This window comes from Galeopterus variegatus, unplaced genomic scaffold, assembly GCF_000696425.1.
Source record: "Galeopterus variegatus unplaced genomic scaffold, G_variegatus-3.0.2 Scaffold722, whole genome shotgun sequence".
In the NCBI taxonomy this organism is placed as follows: Eukaryota; Metazoa; Chordata; class Mammalia; order Dermoptera; family Cynocephalidae; genus Galeopterus; species Galeopterus variegatus.
The window spans coordinates 220,789-243,581 of NW_007726833.1; the positions used below are offsets into that span (position 1 = coordinate 220,789).

Below are 22,793 nucleotides of genomic sequence, written 5' to 3' on the forward strand. Positions count from 1 at the left end.
TGACATTACACCAACAGGAAAATAAGGAAAAGCAATTTTATCCCAAGTTTGGGAGTAGGGATGAGGTACACTATAAGATATAGTCCAGACAGTCAGTTCTCTGCTCTGCTGGGCAAAACCAAGGAGATATTTGAGAACAGTAGAGGTTTAATATAGTACCCAGAATGGCTTCAGAGAAATTATGAAACCACTGAAATTGTATGCAACATTTTGTGAGTTGATGAGTGTTTTTGACAGAGAAAATATAGTTTCAGATTCTCGAAGTACACAAGCAACTCACAAAAGCTAAGAACAATTTCTTTACAAAATCTAGAGAATTAAAACAGACAACAAATCCTTCATGCTATTCCACATGCTTTTTCTCACCCTCAGCCTAACTTCCCCCTGCCCCGCCCCCTTACAAAAAGAACCTTTTTTGTTTCCATTTGGTCCATAGCTTGGGCGAGTGCTTCTGGGTGTGAGAAACTGCCTTCTGGTTGGAGGGAGAGGTTCAGGCAGCAATCCCAATGGCAGGGGAATGCAGGGGCGGGGGGGTCCCTCGAAAGCTGCTGGGCTCTGGAAGTTTCTAGTCGTGCTCGAGGGTGAGACTTCCGAAGAGATACTCGCCCAACCCGTTGCCCAACCCGGCCTGTGGGCCAGCCAGGCTGCGGAGGCTGGTAAGGTGGTCGCCCATCTTCTTGATGAGTTTCATCTTCTTGTCTAGGAAATGGCTCTTAAGAAAGTCACAGAGCTTGGGTTCTGTGTTGGCAGAACCCAGGGCATGAAGACCCAAAAGGGCCTTGTTCAGGTTCTTCTCCAGGGCCAGGGCGGCTTCCACAGCGTTCAGGATGCCACCCCACTCATCTTGGGTCAGCTTCTGTCCGTCCTGGAAGAGGGTGCAGCTACTGTGCTGGTTTTCAATCAAGAATCGCTGGGCGCCCTCGCGTTTCTCCTCAGCCAACTCGCAGAAGAAATGGCCCACGCCCTCAGGGCCACATCTTAGCCTTCGAAGTAGAGGCTCAGAGACAGGTAAGTGAGGCCCAGCAGATGCATGTTGATCAGGCGTTCGACGGCAGCCCCCACCTGGGTGGGACAATTTTGGTGATTCTGGGTGCTCATGGTTGATCTGAGGTAAGAAGCAGCCCCCAAATCCGGTGCTCGCTGGTCCTGGAAGCAGGGGACAATTGAGCAGATAGTATCGAAGTTGCAAGTGGAGAGGAGGAATTTGGGTGGTAAAAGGCCAGGGGGTGGGGTTGGGAGTCCCAGACAGGTAGGCAGGATCTCAGGGCGTGAAATCTTCTTTGTAAGAATGATTAATGGGAAGAAATCTTTGTCATTTGGCACATTTCTTACCATAATTTCAAGATGAGGTAAGAACGGCAAAGGTATTCTTAGTGAAATACCTCCAAATCTTTATTTGTGAGTTAAAACTCCCTTTTTTCTTAATTTAGAGCCTGTATGTACACCCCCCCCCTTAATCCCTCATTGAGAGGATGACCACTAATCCTGTTTTGCCCAGAGAAGTCCTGTTGTCCTGGTGTAATTATGAATAGCACCTCTTTCACTCTCAAAAAGATCCTTGTTTGGAGTATGCATTATATGGTCAACTCCGTATTGAGGAGGGCAAAATCCATATTATGAAGTGCGAATGAGTAGGTTTTGCACAACATTGAACTGGGGCATAATTTGTTTCCATTTTATTAATCATACCAGTAAGAATGCCATCATTAATTTTCTACTATTTATCCCTTCATATTTTTCATTTGTTGATGCACTCATTTCTTCTAGAAGGCTCTACTGAATACTGTATGTGCCAGGAGTTTTGTTAGGTACTGGTGTCTTCTTGTGATTCCAGACGTTCCACCAATAACTGAAAGTTGTCATGTGAATGGGCACAAAAGATGAAAAAAACCCCATCAATTTATAAATCCTACCAAAATAGAAAATAACCCATACAGCTAGCCATTCACTGTTAGCCATTCACTGTTGGAAGATGAGGGCAAGACTAGATGTTCTCATAGGGTCTTTTCCAGCTTTGTGATTTTATGCTTAGCATTTTGTTTTCCTAAATACCACTTGCCTGGGGCTGTTTCACAATTAGAACACTTTCATGTGTTTTCTATCAAACAGGAAGGCATATTCCATTCAGCATAAACAAGATCCTAACCCCAGAGATGAGAGTTTTCCTTTATACTTTGAACCTAGTTCTAAATTAAAATAAAAATTCATTTGTTTGTGGCTACTTTCAAATTTTATTTTCTCTGTTGCTGAAAATTGACATCTTAAAATTTCAAAAGGAACCCTGGACTCTCCTTTCACTGCTTAAGCCAAACTATGAACACATATCCTGTATCTAAATACAGGACATATTGTCAGTTTTTTTCATGGAAGTTTGTTGTCCAGAAATGTTCTCATATTGCATTTGAGGTTTGCAAAAACTGTTAGAATTCAGAAATAACCACAGTTTTTCAATCCTGTAGGGAATTAATTGGATAAAACAGGAGTAGTTCTGCAGCCTTCCTGGCTTTTGTTGTAGTGCAAAAAAGAGGCTGGGGTGGAAATGAGGAGCAAAAACAAAAATTAGAACATGAGAAGCACCTAGCAGGTACCAAAGTAGGAGAGAAATTATACCAGATGCAATACTCTCCAAATGACTGCAAAGAAAATGATCATTTTCTACCTTGTGCATAAACCATTAATCATCATATTGACCTTGTAATAAGAAAATGCTAAGCTTAGGGAAAACCACCATATAATATATTATCTGTATTGCAGCATGTCAGGCTCATTTAATATATTTCAGTTTCCTATACATTTACTTATTCCTCTTGGAAGAGAAAAATGTCTATATAAACATTCCCAGATGAGATAGTTTTCTGCCTTGTGCAAATGCTGACAAATCTTTCCTTCATCACTTTGGAGAGAAGAGAGCCACTGTCAGAACCACCCTCCGGTGGGTGGTTATGTATATAGTCATTCGAGTCAGACCAAGGTTGGCTCACATCCCAGCTTTGCCACTTACTAGGAGTATGACCTTGGCATGTAGCATAACCTCTTTGGGCCTCAGCTTTCTTGCCTGTAAAATGGGAATATTAATATCTCACAAGTATGTACAAAAGTTGAATGATAGAATGCATGATAAAACACTGCCAAACAAGTAGAACTAAAAACAAACAAAAACAAATAGTGCTATATCATCAATCAGTTTTGCAATAAAATTGTGGAGATCCTCTCAAACCTTAATACATTTCAGAGGCATATCCCAGTATGTTTTTGGTTCAAGTGTCCTCACTGCCGACCTGTTTTATTGAATCACTATTCTCTGTGGCTATGCCCTTTCAAGCATGAAAGCTCAGAGTCACAGCTTTGGATATCCAAGATTCAAGTTTTTTAAAACATGAGCAAGGCCAGCTTCTCTTACTTCCCTTGGTTAAGCAAGCTTTAACAACATCTCCTGAGGTCCTTTGTGGCTGTCTTCTGTGGAAGCATGGTGAGCAGTGCATAGGCTGCAGAGGTCTATTTGTTTTCTCAGTACTCCAGCCCAGGATAATTATCCATTATAGCAAGAAACATCTAATAAGTGCCTACCTTGTAGGAGAAGGTAAGATTCTGGAACATTCCATATGAGTGGTAGAACTCACCCCCCTTACCCTCAAATATAGACCTTGGAATGCTTATGTCTTGTGTCAGATTCCCCAGAATCAGACCTTGACATAAGAGGAATCCTGTGCAAGTGATTTATTGGAAAAATGCTCCTAGGGGAGATCAAAAGAGTGCAGAAAATGGAAGAGAGAAAGAGAAGAAGTCAGGAAGCAAGGTTGTAATTTCAGAAAAAGTCTCAACTTTGTCCTGATCCCAAGATGGAGCTCTGGAGAATAAATTACAACTAGAATTTATTTCAACATGAGACAAAGGAACTGGGCTTTCATATTCCTGCTCATTGGCTGTGAGCCTCCTGAGGGTGATATAAACTCCTAGACTCTATGTACAGGTGAGGCAACTCCATTAGCCCAAGGGCAAGTGGCTGAAGGTCACAGGTGCTAGTCATTAGCAGAAAATCACACTGAGACTGGGTGCTGAGTGCACTGAACTGGTAGAAAGGATCTGAGAGGATTCAGGCAGGGCATATACAGTATCCAGCATCAGCTACTTGACCTTGGAAGGTATTGGAATTCAGTTGTAATGAGGAACCCTAATCAAACCCTTTTACCAGAAATCTAAAGGGTAAAATGAAGACTTTATCATAGGCATTAACGTATGTTTATTCTTCTTTGCTACTTCTATTTACAGGGAATACAGAGGCTTTGGAGCCTACATCTGCAATCTCCTTTACCATCCGTGAAAATCTGTCACTCTCTTCAGGGGTCTTATTTGCACATATACCAGCCAAACGAGGCCCAAAGCTCCAGGTAAAAGAATTTGCATCTTTTATCTGACCCTCTACTCTGACTGACAGCATTTCCCTTATTGGAACTGCATATTGATGTTTTTAAAAAATAGCTGCACACAGTACTTAAAAGTCAAAACATTCCTAGCAACTCAGAAACTGATGGGCTGTGAAATGGCTGCTTAAGGGCCTGTCATCCAAACTGAACTCACCTGAAAACTGATGTTACACAAACAGCAAAATAGTCTCTGTATGCTTGTCATTTTTAAAAAAGGAACCATAGGGGGAACTGAGTTTAGTTCTGAGCTGTTCATCTACTTTGGACAAGGGACTGCCTGGCAGCAGGCACAGTTATGAAATAGGAAGAGTTGGTTTATCCTTTTCTTCTCCCCAAACACACACACACACACACACACACACACACACACACACACACACACACACACAAACACACACAGCCTCCTCCTCACCCCACCTGTGTCCTCCACTAAACTTTGCAGCTCACTGAGAAGCACGCCCACAGCCCACCCGAACAGGTCTGCCTCACTAAATCCTATCCCCCTGCACTTCCCACAGGTGCCTCTAGCAAGCAGTGGTTCTCGATTAGGGCTGGTCCCCATCCCACTCCCCCCAAAAAAGATTTCTGGCAATATCTGGAGACATTTTTGGTTGTCCCTCCTGAGGAGAGGATACTCCTGGCCTGTGGTGTCTAGAGACTGAAGATGCTGCTGCTGAACATCCTCCAGTGTGCAGGACAGCGCCCCCCACCCCAACACAGAATTCTCCAGCCCAATAGGTCATTAGTGCCGAGGCTGAGAAACCCTGTGGTATGCTGGTGTCTTAGTATGGGTTTCCTCAAAAACAGACCCTGAGACAAGGATTTGAGTGCAACCAGTCTATCTGGGAGGTGATCCTTGAGAGCACTGGTAGGAATGAAGGGAAATGAGACAGGGAAGGAGGAGAAAACCAATAAAGGGTGTGTTAAAGAACACGTTACCCCTGTGGGCAACTAGGACCCATTCCTGCTAGGGAACTTTGGGAGATTGTATGAGACATGCCCCAGAGTTATCCCAAACAAGGACAAGGAAGTTGGAATATTTATCTTCTAATTCCCATCTGTTATTAGCTGAGGATTGCTTCCAAGGATGTTAACTTTCTGGCACTTCCAGCCTGCCCTGCAAGAACCAAAAGAATGCCCTGAGGTAAAGAGTTGTGGGTGCTTATGGCAGGACCCCATGGGCATGTGTGGCAGTGGTGTGTGCTGAGAGGGTATGAGGAGGGCACCAACAGTGGCTGCTGGATTTGGTCCTCCAAGGAAACATTCATGGGAATATATCTTCAGTTCCTTTTTCTGAGGATGATGCCTTAACCAAAAAAGTAATTCTAATTGGTGCCCACAGTAGATATCCTAGAAGAGAAGCAAATGTAATATGTTATAGTTAGAGAGACCTTGTTAGAACATGCAGTTGGAAGGATTCTTAGAAACCATGTGTTCCAGCTCTGTACCAATGCACATCCCCTTAGAAACATCCCCAACAAATAACCATCTAGTCTTTGCTTGAATATGCCCGGGTACTCAGAAACACATTAACTCATGAGGGCTACTCGTTCTTTGTTCAGAGAGAGTGGTGTAAGGGGAAAGAGAGCCACTCGGAAGCCAAGAAGACCTGAGTTTAAACCTGCTTCTGCCACTTAATGACTATGCAGCCTTGAGCAAGTTACTTAACCTCTCTGTGTCTTATTCTCTTTAGCTATAAAATACCAATAATATTATATACTTCTTAAGATTCTGTGATGATTAAATAATATAATGCAAGAAATTTAGCACAATTTCTGACATATAGTAGGTGCTTAATAAATATTAGCTGCCTTCACCCCTTTTCCTTCTCCATCTTCTCAAATCTCATGTGTCAGCTCTGTGCCTCACAATACATTTGATCCTTTTATTCTGGTCCTAATTTCCAGAGGACTATAAAATAAGTCTAGCTCATCTTCCCACTGGTCTAATATGTCCCTTCTCCACTGAAACGCACCTGGCTTCCTCCACCATTCCTCACATGGCCTGGCTGTGTGGGCCTTTACTATCTGGTCACTCTCCAGAAGGGGCTGGATTCCCCGCCCCCACCCCTCCCCCCACCTCCCCAAGGAGAGAGCTGCAACCTCATCATTACCTGGGGCAAAATATACTTGTAGATCATGCCCTTTTCATTTTGATACACATGGATCAAAATAGGTTCTGATATTTAAATACGGTTTAAACTCCTTATAGTCAGGAGAGGAGAACAGGAACTGATTTTTCTCTTTCCTTACCATGCTCCATTTTAACTCTTGCAAATGTTTCTTCCATGCCGTGTTTGCCCCTCGCCCTCCGTGATAAAGTGCTTTCTGTTACTTTTGAAAAAGAAAAATGTAATGTTTCGTAGAAAGAAACAAGATTCACATTCTGAATAGAGGTGGCCTCATAGTTCAGAAGGGCTGGCAAGTCTGTCCTTGGTGGTTGCCAAGAGGTGGGTTGGATAGACACAGCTTGAGTTGGAAAGAACATACAGCTTTGAAATTCGAAGTGGCAAATTTTGCAATGCCACTCTCCCTTTCCCTGCTTGAAGCCCCTGAATGTTCCTTCTGGTCATGCTGACATCTGGCTGGAGAAGAAAATAACCCAGCAAGAGATTTTGCTTTTCTTTACCTATAACTTGATCCCATTTTTTGTAAATATATATGAGGGTATTTGAAAAAGTTCATGGAAAAATTCGTATTATCTTTTAATTCTATTTGCCAGAACTTTTTGAAGTATCCTCATAGGGGTGTGTGTGTGTGTGTGTGTGTGTGTAAAGACATATATACTAAAATGTTAACAGTGGTCTCTATCCATGTGTGACCAATTTATTACTTTATACTTTATTATCTGAATTTTTTGGCAATAAGCATGTATATAAAATTACTGCAGGAAAATCGGAAAAAAAGACCTGTTTCTACTTTGAAAGGAAAGGGGAAAACTTGCTCTCCTCTCTCAAGTAGGTCATATGATCTTTGCCCACAGAGCAATGAACAGGGTCCAGTGTTTGTCTCCTCAAACCAGAACTGGCTTGCTGAATGACATCCTCCAGCCTCGTGGGCGCCAAGCTATTTTGCAATGGAGAAATTAAAATTCAAGAACATGAAGGGCTTCCCCCTCCATTTTTCCTCCCCTACTCCCTTGGGACTTCATTGGCACCCCTTCCACTCCCTACCAGGCACCAATAACCTAAAATTAATTCTGGCGACTGGGAAGGAGAATCCTTCCTGGAACTAAGTTAACTTCTAGGGCAGGGATGCAACCTTATACTTATTCCATATTCTCTACTGGGTCTGGCACCGTGATTGACACAAAGAATCACAGATTCTCGTGGGTGATGGAACTTTAAAGGTCATTTGAATCCAATCCTTATCCCCATTGTCAGTTCTTAATAATTACTTAATGAACGGATTAAATGTGGCTACTGGTCACTCTAGCTACGTAAGAGGTTTGAGCCGGAGAGTCAGATGCCTCAATTCATCCAGACAGTATCCCCAGCTAATTCCCTTTGTCAGTGTCCAGGGATCTGAAGACATGACTCAGAATTTATGCCTCCATGACTGCGGTAGGAGAAGGAGTCACTGACCCATGGTGGGACCAGCACCACCAACAAGTCCCATGTAAAGTTTTTGGTGCTGGTGATAGCTGCATGTAGGACATGAGTACAAATCTCCCCTCCCACGGTGTTCCTACCCCCTCCTTGGTATGTATGGACACAGCTAAAGGCCAAAACACAGCTCTGTTCGCCAGTTCAAGATAAGGAAATATCTTTCTGAGCCTGATTTGCTATATAAGTACCAGATGGTAATGATTAAAATTAAATTAAATTAATGTTTGACAGTCCATGAAGGGCATAAATTGCATGGTGTGCTGCTTGTCCAATCTGTCATCTTGTTTCCCTCAGCTCAGGTCAACACACAACAGCTGAAATCTCCCTCTCTGGGTCAAACAGTAGCTTATTTCTTGGCTACGGAAATGGATGCTTAGTTTACCAAGCTGAAGGCTTCTATGCTGTCAAAATCGTGATTAAGATGCCTTAAAAGGCAGAGAATTCTATATTCTTGCCACAGTCTCCAGCAACCACCTCCCAAACACAGTAACAGCAATTTTTGGTTAGAATTCAGAAACTGGGAAATCTGAACCTGGCCTAAGAGCAAACTATTGCCAAAATCACAGAGCAATTTCCAGCTCTAATGACAACCTTCTTCAATGCACATGGTTTCTAGAACATGTGGGCAGTACTGATGTGTTATCAAGTTGCAAAAGAATTCACGGTATCACATTTTAAAATCACCCATCTGCCAAGTACTCCTTTCCAAAGAACTTTCAGATCTAGACTTTTGTTCCTTTCCCCTGTGTTATTCAGGAATCAGTGTTCCAATATTTACATTGTCTTTCTAGTAATTTAAACCCAAAGTAACGTTTCAACCTTTGTATTTTTGCACAAGAACTTTGGTGAAATTTTCAAAATGTTCAGTGTATATTCTTTGGTGGCAAAGATTGGTTTCTCCAGGAGTAAACCAAATAGTAGAACAAGCAACTGAAGCAAGCACAGGATGCTGGAAGCTGGGAATCCTTTGAGAATGCTAATTTCCCCAGCTGCTGGTAGGCTTCTGGAAGGCGGCCTTCAGACCCCTTTGGAGATTGCCTCCACTGAAGAAAACTGCCTCACCCAAGATCTCATCTCCTTCCAAGGAGAGCCCACGTCACCCAACTTAGGACAGCTCTCAAGGGCCATCCCTGCTTTTCTCATTAGTTTCTCTACCTGGGTTCATCTGCCAGATTACTGCCTGAATGCCTCACCACTTCATTCTCTGCTTAGATATCACCTCATCAGAAAGTGCTTTCCTCATCTCTCTTTCTAAAATAGCACACACTCACCCCTTCCCCATAGCCGCACCTCCACAACTCCCTGTGCCCTTACCCTGCTTTCATTTCCTTCATTTTTCTTACCACTACTTGTCGTTATTTATATATTTCTTATTTTGTTTATTGCTTGTATTCCCACTAGAATATAAGTTCTAACATGGCTGGGTTTTTGGCTGTTTTCTTCATTGCTTTATTTCCACTACGTAAAAAAAATTACTAGCACATATACAGAGATGCTTAATAAATATTTGTGAATAAGTGAATGAATGAATGATTAGTTGCCTAATATCTAAGGTACTTCCTAGCATTTAGGCTGCATAGCTCGCTCAGTGCACATCCTGAAAATCAGAGTCCCTCCTGGGTAGCACAATAGTCAAGAATGTAGGCTTTGTAGTTAGACTGGTGTATTCACTAGTTCACAGTTACATAGCTCTAAGTTGTGCCAGGCATTGCTCTTGGTCCTTTAATGATATTAATGCATTTAATGCTCATAACAGCTGTAAGAGGTAGATGTTATGGTTATTATCATTATTCACACTTTAAAGATGAAGAAACTGAGGAACAGAGGTTAAATAATTTGCCCCCGGTCACATATCTAGTAAGAGCCAGAATTCCAACCCAGGCAGTCTGTCTCCAGAATCTCTGCCACTTAGCAGCAGTATAATTTTGAGTAAGTTCCTCTATGAACTGTTTTCTTTGCTCATAAAAATGGAAAAAAGATAGTACCTACCACACAGCATTGTTAGCATCAATTGAGATATGTGAAAAGTCTTAGCAAGGTTCCTGATTCACATAAACACTTAATAAAGGGTAGTTGCTATCCTTTTTATACCACTGCCTTGCCTTCTTCCCCTACAACCCAACAGACTGCTTGGACATCCAGTTATTACCCCCACTTGAATTTTATTTCATTTTAGATACCTTATATTGACTGCTTGACCCTTGTTGAAGGCCTTGGATAACATACCCACCCACCATTCTGATGCTCCACACACAGCCCCAGCCTTGTGCCACCTCCACTCTCGACTTGACTCTAGCTTTGTGCCATCCCTGTAGATAAAGCTAAGACCATGTCCACAACTCTTCACATTTGCCCTTCCCTGTCAGATCTCAAAACAAAATGATTCTTAGGGGCAGAAACAAAAAAAAACTTAGGTGGCATGACTTGCCTTTGTTTACTGGCCCTGCAGTTCTTCTGGGTTACTCTTACCTGGTATAATCACTCAGATAAGCCACAGACCAAATTTGACCAGGTGTGCTGGACACTCTGGTACACTGCTCAGATCCCACTTCAATTAAGCCCTTGTTGTCTCAGCTGCTGTGGAGTACCGACAGCAGACAGCCTTCAGCTCCCAGCACTTTGAAGGATTGCCTCAGCTGCAGAGAACCACCATGCAGAGATGGTTACCTCGATGACCTTCTGGGGTCATCCATATTCAATAACCTATCAATACAAGAATAAAAACTTCAATCCACCTTGGCCGAACTGGGGACAACTCTGAAGGGGCATTCTAGCTCCAAAGCTCCCTTGAGGTCTTCCAAAGCCCACAGCTCGGCCTCTCCCTCTGCCTACTCCCACTTCCTTCTCCTCCTTTTCCCAGATGTTGATCCCAAGGGTGCACCATAACAAACATCCTGCCTCCTATGCTGTATCTCAGAAATCCTAGCCTACATCACATGGTCTAGCTCAATTCACTCACACTCTGAATTCTTCTAAACCCTGGAGACAAAATGGCCTCCCAAGATTGCAGCTTCCTGGCCACTTCCCAACTTATCTCCATTTTTTACCTCTTCTCAGAGGCATGACTAGTCTAGCCTGCTTGCTTACTCAAGCACGTAAATGAAGCCAGAAAAATGATGGCTATTAATCAATCTTCCTTACCATTCATCGCCTCAGCTCATGGCTGCTTTTTGCTGAAGGAAGTAAGAGAGATGATCATGGGTTGCCACACAACACTGTTTTTTTTTCTACTTTGACCTCCTGTGTTCTAAGAGAATTTATCAGCAAACAACAAGCTCATTTAACTATATGTCAGAAGCAGACAAAGAGTCAGTCATTAAGTGAATATAAACAACTAGGCGCTTCACATATTTTGTAAAAGCTGATATGTTTATAAACATGCCCTTGGGCGAGGGTCAACCTCAATGATACTCCCTTTGGGAATAACAAATCCCAAACCACTTATTTGTTAAAACCATAAATGACATTTTAATCTGAGCAATCATTAAGATTTCTGTACTTTAAATGGCCCATAAAATCTTAACATGCTCCCTTAACATGTCAGATTTCCTAAACTACAATTGGATGAACCTCATAACCTCCATTTAATATTCAAGGATAGATAAAATAGTGTGCAGTAACTGTGTGTTCAATAAGCTAATAAAATCATAGAAGACAAAAATGCAGCAGAGTGTAAATTCTTATTTTTTAGATTTTCTGTGGGAAGACACTTTAATTAAGTAGATCCTCCTATGCAAATCCTTTGCTCTCACAGTATGTAGCCTAATTCTTACAAAGGAACTAAAGGAACACCTGATAGTCTATTAGTTTCTCATATTAGTTTTTGTTTTCTTATGTCCCTTTGAAAATATTGTTTGGTTCTGATCTTCGAATCTGTCTAGATACCCAAAGTGTGGCTGGTGTTGCTAGGCATGCAGGGTATTGATCAATATTCTGTCCTTTATAATGAAAGATGATATGATTGATGCTGACTCCAATCTGTATGAACAGTCACTGCTGTAAAAACAGATGCTCCTCTCCTAGGCCCTTCCCACACGTACACTTTTATTGGTGGTGCAGGGCACTTGGCAGAGAAGGATGTTTTGTGTCAGTAAGCATTTGGTACCCCTGGACTATTTGAAGATTATCCCAAAAAAGCGATGGTTCACTGCTGATAGGGCTAGTTGCCTCCTAGAATTCTACAAGTTTTATGGTTTATTCTCTGAGATTTTGCTTCTGTGCCCCCGGTACATAAAATCACCTCATTTCAGGGCCCCCATAGTTACTTAGATTAACAGAAAAGTGAATAAGTAAGGGCTTAATTAAGACATTCTGTATAAAACACTTTATGGTTGCAAACTTCACTACAGGGGAAACTACTGCAGTTTAACTGCCAATAGGAGCTTCAAATTAGTTGGGAGGACACAACTAAAGCAGAATGATTTTTGCCATCAGTGAAATAGGTTGAGTTGTATGACCACCTGCATAATCTCAAAGTGAATTATGGGAGTCCTCATTAAAAAGCAGCTCCCATAGCAGATCTACTGAATAAGAATCTCTGGATTGTGCTGGAATCTGCATCTTTAACAAGCTCCCCAAGCGATGCTCATGCACATTAAAGGTTGAGAATCATTGCCCTAGAGGCTGATTATTTCAGCGTAGGCATGGTTCCTGCAAGGCCTCAACTAGTTAGTGGTTCTGTGTTTGAAAGGCAATGGCAGCATTCAGTGACAATCACCACTGAAATGTGTGATTAATCATTATAATGATGTGGTTGATGTCCCACCCAGAGCCCATATACCAGTCTGATGCACCCATCCCCCAGATGCTTACTCCGCCTTATCTAGAACCAGGACTAGCTCTATTTATTTTATATTTAGCAGCTCTGAGTGTTGGCTGCTAACAGCTCACAGCTGCACTCTTCTCTGGAGAATTGATCTCAGATGAAGGGAGCCACCTCACCCAGAGATGCCTAAGAGGTTATGTACCCACCAACATAGCCAATGCCTGACTAGTATGTAGGAGCAAAAGACCAGCCCCTTTGCCTCAAGGGAGACAACTGTGTGGTACCATCTTTGCCTTAGAGCTCCCTGTGTGATCAGGCTGAGGCTAGACTTCTACTGAAACCATGTCTGTGCTTAGCTTCTTCCTCTGCTTTTCCTGTTTCCCTTCCTTCCTTATAGTTTTCTCCTGAAAACACTCCAAGAAGTATTGGCAAGGGTGTGAAGAAAAGGGAAACCTGTACACTGTTGGTGGAAATGTAATTTAGTACAGCCATAATAGAAAACATTATTGGAAAAGGTTTCTCAAAAAAACTAAAAAAATAGAACTACCATGTGATCTATTAATCCTAATACTTGGCATATATCCAAAGGGAAAAAATTAGTATCTCGAAGAGATATCTGCACCCCCGTGTTTATTGAAGCAGTATTCACAATAGCCAAGATATGGAATCAACCTGAGTGTCCATCAATAGATAAGTGGATAAAGAATTTGTGACAAACACACACACACACACGTGCAATGAAGTACTGTTCAGCCTTAAAATGGAAGGAAATTCTGCTTTCTGTGAAACATGGAGAGACATATGCAATGGGTTGAATGTCTCTCAAAAGTTCATGTGTTGGAAACTTGACCCCTATTGTAACAGCGTTAAGAGGGTGGGAAATCTATTATGGTATTTGAAAGGTGATGCCTTTAAGAGGAGATTGGATTATGAGGACTGTGCCCTCATGAATGGATTAATCCGTTCATAGAGTAATGGGTTGATGGTTTAATGGGTTATCAGGGAGTGGTTCTGAAAGCTTTATAAGGAGAGCAAGTGAGCATGTTAACTGTCCTGTTCATGCCACTCTCTCCATGTGATATCCTGGTTGCCACAGGACCCTGTAGAGAATTTCCACCCAGAAGAAAGCCCTCAACAAAGGTGTCCCCTGAACTGTGGACCTCCCAGTCTCCAAAACTGTAAGAAATATTTTTTTTTCTTTATAAATTACCCAGTTGTAGGTATTCTTTTTTTTTTTTTTTTCCTTTTTGTCTTTTTTTTGTGACCGGCAATGGGATCGCAACCCTCGGTGTCGCGCCCTCACCGCGCTCAACCAGTGAGCGGACCAGTCTCCACATGGGATCCGAACCCTCAGCGGGAGCACCACCATGCTCCCAAGCGCCGCACTCTACCGAGTGCGCCACTGGGCTGGCCCCAGTTGTAGGTATTCTGTTATAAGTGACAGAAAACGGACTAATACAAATCTGTAGGACATTATGCTAAGTGAAATAAGCCAAGCACAGAAAGGCAAATACTGCACCATCTCACTTATATGTGGAATCTAAAAAAAAAAAAAAGTCCCATACATAGAAACAGGGAGTAGAATAGTGGTTACCAGGAGCATGGTGGTGGTGGTGGTGGGGAACAGATGTGGGTCAAAGGGTACAAAGGTGTAGTTATGTAGGATAAATAAGTCTAGAAATCTAATGTACTGCATAAGGACTATAATAATATCGTATACTGGAAATTTGCTAAGAGAGTAGATTTTAGGTGCTCTTAACCACACACACACACACACAAAGGTAACTGTGAGATGATGGATATGTTAACTTGCTTGACTGTAGTAACCATTTCATTATGTGTATGTATATCAAAACATCATGTTGTACACTTTAAATGTATAGTTTTTTAAAAAAGAAACTGTGTCTCAATCTCTGCTTCTAGGTTACTCTGCCTACTACAATATTGTTATTTAGTAGTTGAGAAGGCTTTCTTAGGGAAAAATTTGTGAAAATAACAAAGATAATTCTGTGATAAATGCAAAGATATTTGTAGCAAGATATAAAAGAAATAGAAGGTTCTGGTTCCAAGTAAAATGGGATAACTCCACCCTGTTTCTCCTACTCAGTGCAACTATAAATCCTTGACACAATGCATAAGGTAGTTGTCTGAGGACTCTGAAAAGTAAACAGTTGCAGACAGATTAGGAAAGAAGACAGGCCAGAATGTAAAGTGCTACAAAACTGGTGCTGAGTTTATCATTTATTTTTCCTCTGTTGTCCCTGGCCTAGTCTCAAGGCAGTCCAAAACCTAGAAGTGGGTACTGGGGCATGGACAGAGAAAGTTCTGGGAGAAGCCCTCTAGTTCTGTCTGGAAGAGCAGGAAAGAGATCTCCTGATGCTCAGAGAGAGAGGAGAAAAACCCCTGGGTTCTTTCCCTCTTTGTTCTTTTCCATTCCAGACAATCCTTCAGTAGCAACGGTGGCAGCAGAGAGAGCAGCAGCAGCAATGGGGGCCTGCAGACGCCTAAATTCTAAGGAAGGGGAACGTTTATTTCTGATCAGGAGATCTGTGTCCAAAAAAGGATGGGGTGAACCCCATTACTATTTTTTCCATCTGTCTGCCACCCTGCTGTTCAATCCTAGACATAGGTTCAGTTGTGGAAAGTACACAGCACTGCATAGTTAGCTAAAGCCCCACCTTTCTGGGTCAGAGACCATAAAGTAATCCCCAGCGAAGAAAAAGTAATGGGGAAATTTGGGAAAGTTTCAACCTTATAAAATTGTTTTTGAACTTATAGGCTCCCTTCCTAGGTGTGCATGCATTTATCTGACCCTAAACAATATACCAAAGGTTTTGAGAAATGAATTATGGGATAGAACACTACTCGGGTCCCAGACTAGCCACTGGGTGGCAAACATATGAGACAGATCTGAATATTGCTGCAAAGGCTTTGGAAACTGAACTTACATTGGAACCACAATCCATAAAAGGCTGGTTGGAATATTCAGCCTGAACCCAATCAAGTTGATTGCCTGTTACAACAAAACTATCTACATTCCCCACGAATTTAAAGACATGGAGACTCATAATTCAGAGTCTTCCAAAATGTCCAGGATAAAATCCAAAATTACCCAGTGTGAGGAAAATGGACACAGTTTGGTCAGGCTCTCTCACCTCATATCCGGCTGGACATGACTCAGCATGTCTGCTGTAAACACGTTATGTAACTGTAGTATAGCTGTGCATGTGTGCCCATGTACTCCTTGGCTCATTGCCACTATCATGTACGTCAGTATAAAGACAATGGCTCTGACCCACTGGCCAGCAGTGCTCGCATCCAAATAAAGCATGTCTACCTTGCCTATGGCTCCCAGAATCTTTTTCCAACTACCTAGCTCATGACCTACACAGGGCAAGGTTGAGGGATCTGTGATCCAGCCTGACAACTGGTGAAGCCAATAGGATTTTGAGCAGGTAAGGGAGCCACGAACCCCTCGGGAGGGGGAGGATATGTGGCTGCCCTCGAGCATATGGTACCCAGTGGCCATGCTCCTGTGGACTTGGGCTCCACTAGAAATGTGGGACCAAGTGGATGGGTCCCCAGTGAGCATAGAGAAAGCTCTCCAGGTATGGGCTCTACAGTGAGAGATGAGGAGTCCCAGAGAGCAGCCAGCAGGGTGGGCTGGCTGCTGCTCACTGCACTGCAAGCTAATATGGGCCAGGCACTCCATGACACGGCATGACTTTGAGAGTTACAACAAAAAGCAGACATGCTGGAGATACGGGTACATGCTCTGGAGGCTGAAGTACAGCGATAGTTTACTCCTGCTTCTGAAACCAAGGACAATGACAAATCTGAGGGTGAGTTGGGAGAAACTGTACATCTCCTGGCACAACCTGTCGTGCATCAGAAACTGAAGCATGAGCAGCCTGTGGAACCAGGCAGACAACTGGTAAGCAACCCACAAGTAACCCAATATACTACTTATGTCCCCTATACTCAAGCTGAGTTGGTTGACTCGGGGAAGCAGTTTTGGCAGAAACAGGGGGAACCCCTAGCTGCCTGGCTTCTATGGTTGTGGGACCTAGGGGTGGATGGTGTGATGTGCTCTGTTGATGAGATGGAAAAGTTAGCCTCTATCACCATGCGCATGACCCTACAGCAGTGGTTACAGAATAGCTGCAGATATGCACAGGGGCAGGGTAACCACTCCTTGATGGAATGGGTGAATGCAGCCATCCAGACCATGTGGACAAATGCCAGAGAACTGTCCAACACTGTGAGTAAATGGCAAATGTATGCTGAGCTGGTTCAAATAATTCAGGAGCTGAGAATGTGGCAGTCCATGTTTAACATGAATACCCATGGCCTGAATGATGAATGGTTTACAGGCAGCATGAGAGACGTAGTGCTGCAAAATGCTCCATCAATATCCTTTGGGTCACTGATGGCCATACTGACCCCATATGTTGATCATCCCATACATGAAGTATTGACCACAATGGCCAGTCTGGGCAAAGTGGAGGGAAGGAGACAAACAAAGGGTGTCCAAAAGGTGGTGAAGACTAAGTTCCCAAGAAATGTTCTGGATGTTATCCCAAAGAGACTGAGCAAGACCAGCTGTATGCAGATGTGGTTTGACTTGCTTACAGCAGGGGTCAATAGAGAAAAATTTGACTGGAACCAAATGCAGTCCTGTTAGCCTTGTGGCAACAATTACGCCCCAAAGAGTGTTACGCCAAACTTCCAAAAGAGGAAAATGACAAGGTACACCCAGTGAATCTGAAAGATTTTATGGCTACTTCCATGGAGGTGGATGGACTGTTCTCCTTCAGCTAGGGAGCAGGCTGAGGTGCTTGTCTTTTGGGGGCAGACAAAGACTGGAGGCCTCATGTCGAACTGGTAATACATTGGTCAGAGACAAATGTTCAACGTGTGTTAGCATTGGTGGATACTGGCGCAGAATGTAGCCTGATACGTGGCAACCCAGACAAGTTTCCAGGGGCCACAGTGAATGTTGATGGCTATGGAGGACAGACTATTATAGTCAAAACTGTGTCTTTGCCGCTGGGTATAGGATGATTGCCCCTTCGTGTATATACTATATATGTATCCCCAGTAGCCAAATATATCTTGGGTGTTGATGTACTTTATGGGTTACAGCTGCAAACAATGGTTGGAGAATTCCAGCTGTGGATATGGACAGTAAAGCCAGTGTTGTGGGGACATGCTAAACATGACCCACAGGTATTATCCAAACCAAAACATGTAGTCAATGTGAAGCAGTATCACTTTCTGGGAGGATACATGGAGATAGGTGCCACTATATTGGAGTTAGAAAAGGTTGGCATCATTCGTCCCCCACATAGTCCATTTAATGTCCTGGTATGGCCAGTGAAAAAACCTGATGGTACCTGGAGAATGAGGACTATCGAGAACTGAACAAAATAGTGCCTCCTTTCCATTCGGCTATGCCTTTGTTTCATGATTTAATGGATCAGCTGACAACTTAGCTAGGAACTTATCATTATGTACTGGACCTTGCAAATGTTTTTTTCTCTATCCCAATCTTGGCTGACAGCCAAGATCAATTTGCCTTCACCTGGGAGGGAAGGCAATGGACTTTTCAAGTGTTGCCCCAAGGCTACCTGCATAGCCCAACAATCTGTCATGGTTTAGTGGCTGGGGGCTGACAACTTAGCTAGGAACTTATCATTATGTACTGGACCTTGCAAATGTTTTTTTCTCTATCCCAATCTTGGCTGATAGCCAAGATCAGTTTGCCTTCACCTGGAAGGAAGGCAATGGACTTTTCAAGGGCTACCCCAAAGACACCTGCATAGCCCAACCATCTGTCATGGTTTAGTGGCTGGGGACCTAGCCAAGTGGACTAGGCCCAGCATGGTTACAATGTTTCATTACATAGATGATATCTTACTAACCTCTGATTCTCTTGCAGATTTAACTTAGGCAGCCCCAACGCTGTTAGTCCATTTGGAACAATGTGGGTGGGCCGTGAACACAACCAAAGTGCAAGGACCTGGGCTGTCTGTCAAATCCTTGGGAGTTGTTTGGTCGGGTAAGACACAAGTCATTCCAGAAGCTATTATAGACAAAATACAGGCATACCCTCAGCCCACAACAGTAGCTCAGCTACAGGCATATTTGGGACTTCTTGGGTATTGGAGAGCTTTTGGACCCCATATGGCCCAAATGGCATGCCCATTGTATGCATTAACAAAGAAAGGAGCCCCTTGGGATTGGACCGAGTAGGTAGAATGGGCTTACCGAGCTATAAAGAGGGCAATACAACAAGTACAAGCCTTACAAGTGGCTGGCCCCACTAGAACTTTTGAATTAGATGTACACATAACCCAAGGAGGGTCAGGATGGGGTTTGTGGCAGAGGCAAGACCAATTCCAAACACCTATACGATTCTGGTCTCAACTCTGGAAGGGCGCTGAAGTATGTTATTCTCTGATAGAGAAGCAGCAGCTGTGTATTCTGCCCTGATGGCTACTGAAGCTATCACAGGAGCTGCCCAGTTCCTGGTAAGGACGACATACCCCATACTGGGTTGGTTGCGTATGTGGGCAACCATCCCCCAAACGGATGTAGCTCAAACCCCAACTCTGTCCAAATGGGAAGCATATATAGAACAAAGCACTGTGTCAACAAGTCCTCTATCTGATGAGTTACAAACTGTGTTAGGACCAGTAGAAGTAGTGGAAGAGACCTTGACATAACCCCTGCTCTTGGAGGTAGAGGCCACACCATTTCATGAGGGACAAGGACCTATTGCAGAATAAGCCTGCTATACGGATGGCTCTAGCATGGGCCCCTCAGCATCACAGATGGCTGTTGCTGTCCAGCCCTTAACAGATACCATGTGGCATGAAAATGGCACTGCTTTGTCAATAGGCTGAGTCAAGAGCAGTATGGATGGTGATAAAAAATGAGCCTGGGCCATTAGCCATCTGTACTGACAGTTGGGCTGTACATAAGGGTCTTACCTTTTGGATATCTACTTGGAAATACCAACAGTGGGTCATGGTAGGCCACCTACCCCTGTGGGGACAAGCCATGTGGCAAGAGTTATAGGTATTAGGACATGAGAGAGAAGTAACTTTTTTCCATGTCACATGTTCCCTTTAGCCAGTCCAGGCAATGCTGAAGCCAATGCATTGGCTAAGGTAAGATGGCTGGAGAGAGCTCCAGCCTCTGATGTAGCCCAATGGTTACATCGAAGGATGCAACATGTTGGCAGCAAAACCATGTGGATGGCAGCTCAAAGATGGGCCCTGCCCATAAAATGGGAAGATGTAGTAAATGCCTGTCGCATTTGTCTAGTAAGTGCTCAAAAGAGTTTGCACCCCTGATGGGTGCTGCATACCGATGGGCAGATAACTCAAGGAAGGGTGCCCATTACTCTATGGCAAGTGGATTTTGTGGGACTACTTCCCATGTCAGCGAATTTCAGGTATATCTTCACTGCCATAGATACAGCTACAGGTCTTCTATTTGTATGGCCCTGTAAGGCCCCAGATGAGGTAAGCACTATTAAGGCATTAAATAGCCTTATGGCCATGTACGATCAGCCCCTGGTCATAGAAAGTGATAATGGAACCCACTTTACTGGACATGAAGTACAGAAGTGGGCTTCCCAGTTGTATATTCAGTGGAAATTACATGAACCATATCACCCCCAGGCAGCGGGAATGGTTGAATGGTACAGTGGTCTTTTGAAAAAGGGAGTAAAGCTATCCACCCAACCCCCATCCCAGAAGGGGTGGACACAGCGGTTATGACCAACAGTCCAGATCCTAAATGAGAGACCCCGCAAGGGTGGACCCTCTCCAGTGGAAGCTCTGTTGCATAGGGCTGCAGAACCCATTCAATAACAAATTACTACTAAGAATGATCTCCTAAAACCAGGATATGGTAAGAATGGAAATATGCTCTTACCAGCCCCAACCTGTTTACAAGGACAGACAGTACAATGGGAATGGCCTTGGAAAATAGAAGCCCCCCATGTATGCTGGGTAGGCCTAATTGGACCTTGGGGGAGAGGATTGGAAGATTTATAAGTCTTACCTTGAGTGACGAGTACCTGTCTTCCTCAAGTAAAGGTAACGTGGCCTGGAACAGAGAAACACTCTTAATGGGTACTATCCTTATGGACAAATCATGAGTTCCCCTATACTGTTATATGTAGAACCTATAGATCCTGCAGTGCTAGCTGATAATGTATGGTATCATAAACCAGGTAAGACACCTATTCCTGCAAACATTCTTTCTCAGGATGGTAAACTGGCATGTATTCCACCAGAGGAGTGAGAACTCCCTCTATTGGTGCCAATAACCCTTTTGTCTTTTCGCCCATAGTCTTGTGGCTGCCAGCACCATAGTCGACTGTGCACATACATGTGCTCATGGGGCCAATGTGTCTGCTTGCTGGATATGTACCAAGTGTGGCTGCAGGATTCCCACAGAAAATCATCCCAATGGCAGCTGCTAACTGGACATGGTTTTTACAGGATTTTCCCCATGACTCCATATGGAATGTTACTAAACAGCATGTTATAAAAAAAAGTAAAAGCCTGCTTAAATTCTAGTAAGCCTTGGGAAGGATATAGTGTGTTGGATGGGTTTTCATGGCTAGTAGCTGAAAGGGTGGAGTTACAGGGACAAACTGTAAGACGCATTGAACATACCATAAGTAAGGAGATTATGGGCTGGACCCCCAACCCCCAATGTCAAGAGATAACCCAAGATACTAGCAATAGATCAAAGACTACAGTAGTACCAGTACCACAGGGAATATTATGGGTATGTGGCAGCTATGGGTGGCCATATCTCCCACAAAACTGGACAGGCAGGTGCACCTGGGGTACACCTTACCTGCTGGCCTCAGTGTATACCACATTAGGTCAGCGTCCCTCTAACTGGGACACTGTTAAGGCTAGATACTGAATAAAATGTACCCCCTTGTGGTATTATCCCTTGGCTTTGTTTTTGCTACAAGGGACTGCTTTAGTGTCTGAATGGAAATAACTGCATTGGCTAATCATGTTGCCAAAGCCTTAAATCAAACTCATAATGCCTTAACTCTCTTAGATCAGGAACTGTATCAGATGAGAAAGGTGGTTTTACAAAACTGAATGGCCCTAGACATGTTAACGACTTCCCAGGGAAGGGTGTGTGCCCTCCTTAGAACAGAATGTTGTATATACATCCCTGATTATCATCATAATGTTACTCAGTCTTTACAACAATTAACCAGTGAAATTCATGCTGTTCAGAAAATGACTGGAAACCTCCTCCAGGAATGGTGGGCCAATATGTCATCTTCCTGGAGATGGGCATTAGCCATACTGGGAGGGGGAGTCTGTGTTCTAGTAGTGTGTTGCTGCAGCTTATATTGCTGCTATGGCCTATGGATATAAGTGTCAGCTATCCTCACTAAGGGAACATTGCAGAAGACTTCAGACACATAGATTGTACAGCAAGGGACCCTGAAGGGGTGGAATGTGAGGAAAATGGAGACAGTTTGGCAAATAAATAGAAGATATAAAAAGGAATCAAGTGAAAATTTTAGAACTGAACAATACAATAATCAATTAAAAAAAACTCACAAGATGGGCTCAATAGGAAAGTGAAGATAATAGAGGAAATAATCAGTGAATGTGTTGGTAGGTTGATGAAATTACCCTATGCAAACAACAGAGAGAAAAAATTATTTAAAAAAATAATGAACAGAGCCCCGGGGACCTGTACAGCAATACTAAAAGGTCTAACATTCCTGTCATTGGAGTCCTACAAGGAGATGAGAAAGAGTATGGTGTGGAAAAATATGTGAGAGTAATGGCTGAAAACTTCCCAAATTTGGCAAAAGACATAAACCTATAGATTTAAGAAGCACAGACAGCAAACCTCAAATAGGATAAATATTAAAAAAATCCATGCTCAGACTCATTGTAATCAAACTGCTAAAAACTAAATACAAGAAAAAAGT

The 22,793-nt window shown here is 43.1% G+C and overlaps 1 pseudogene; it reads right to left on the reverse strand.

Moving 5' to 3' along the window:
* Positions 1–565: 565 nt before the first annotated feature.
* Positions 566–1,098, reverse strand: LOC103589754 (annotated as a pseudogene).
* Positions 1,099–22,793: the final 21,695 nt, after the last annotated feature.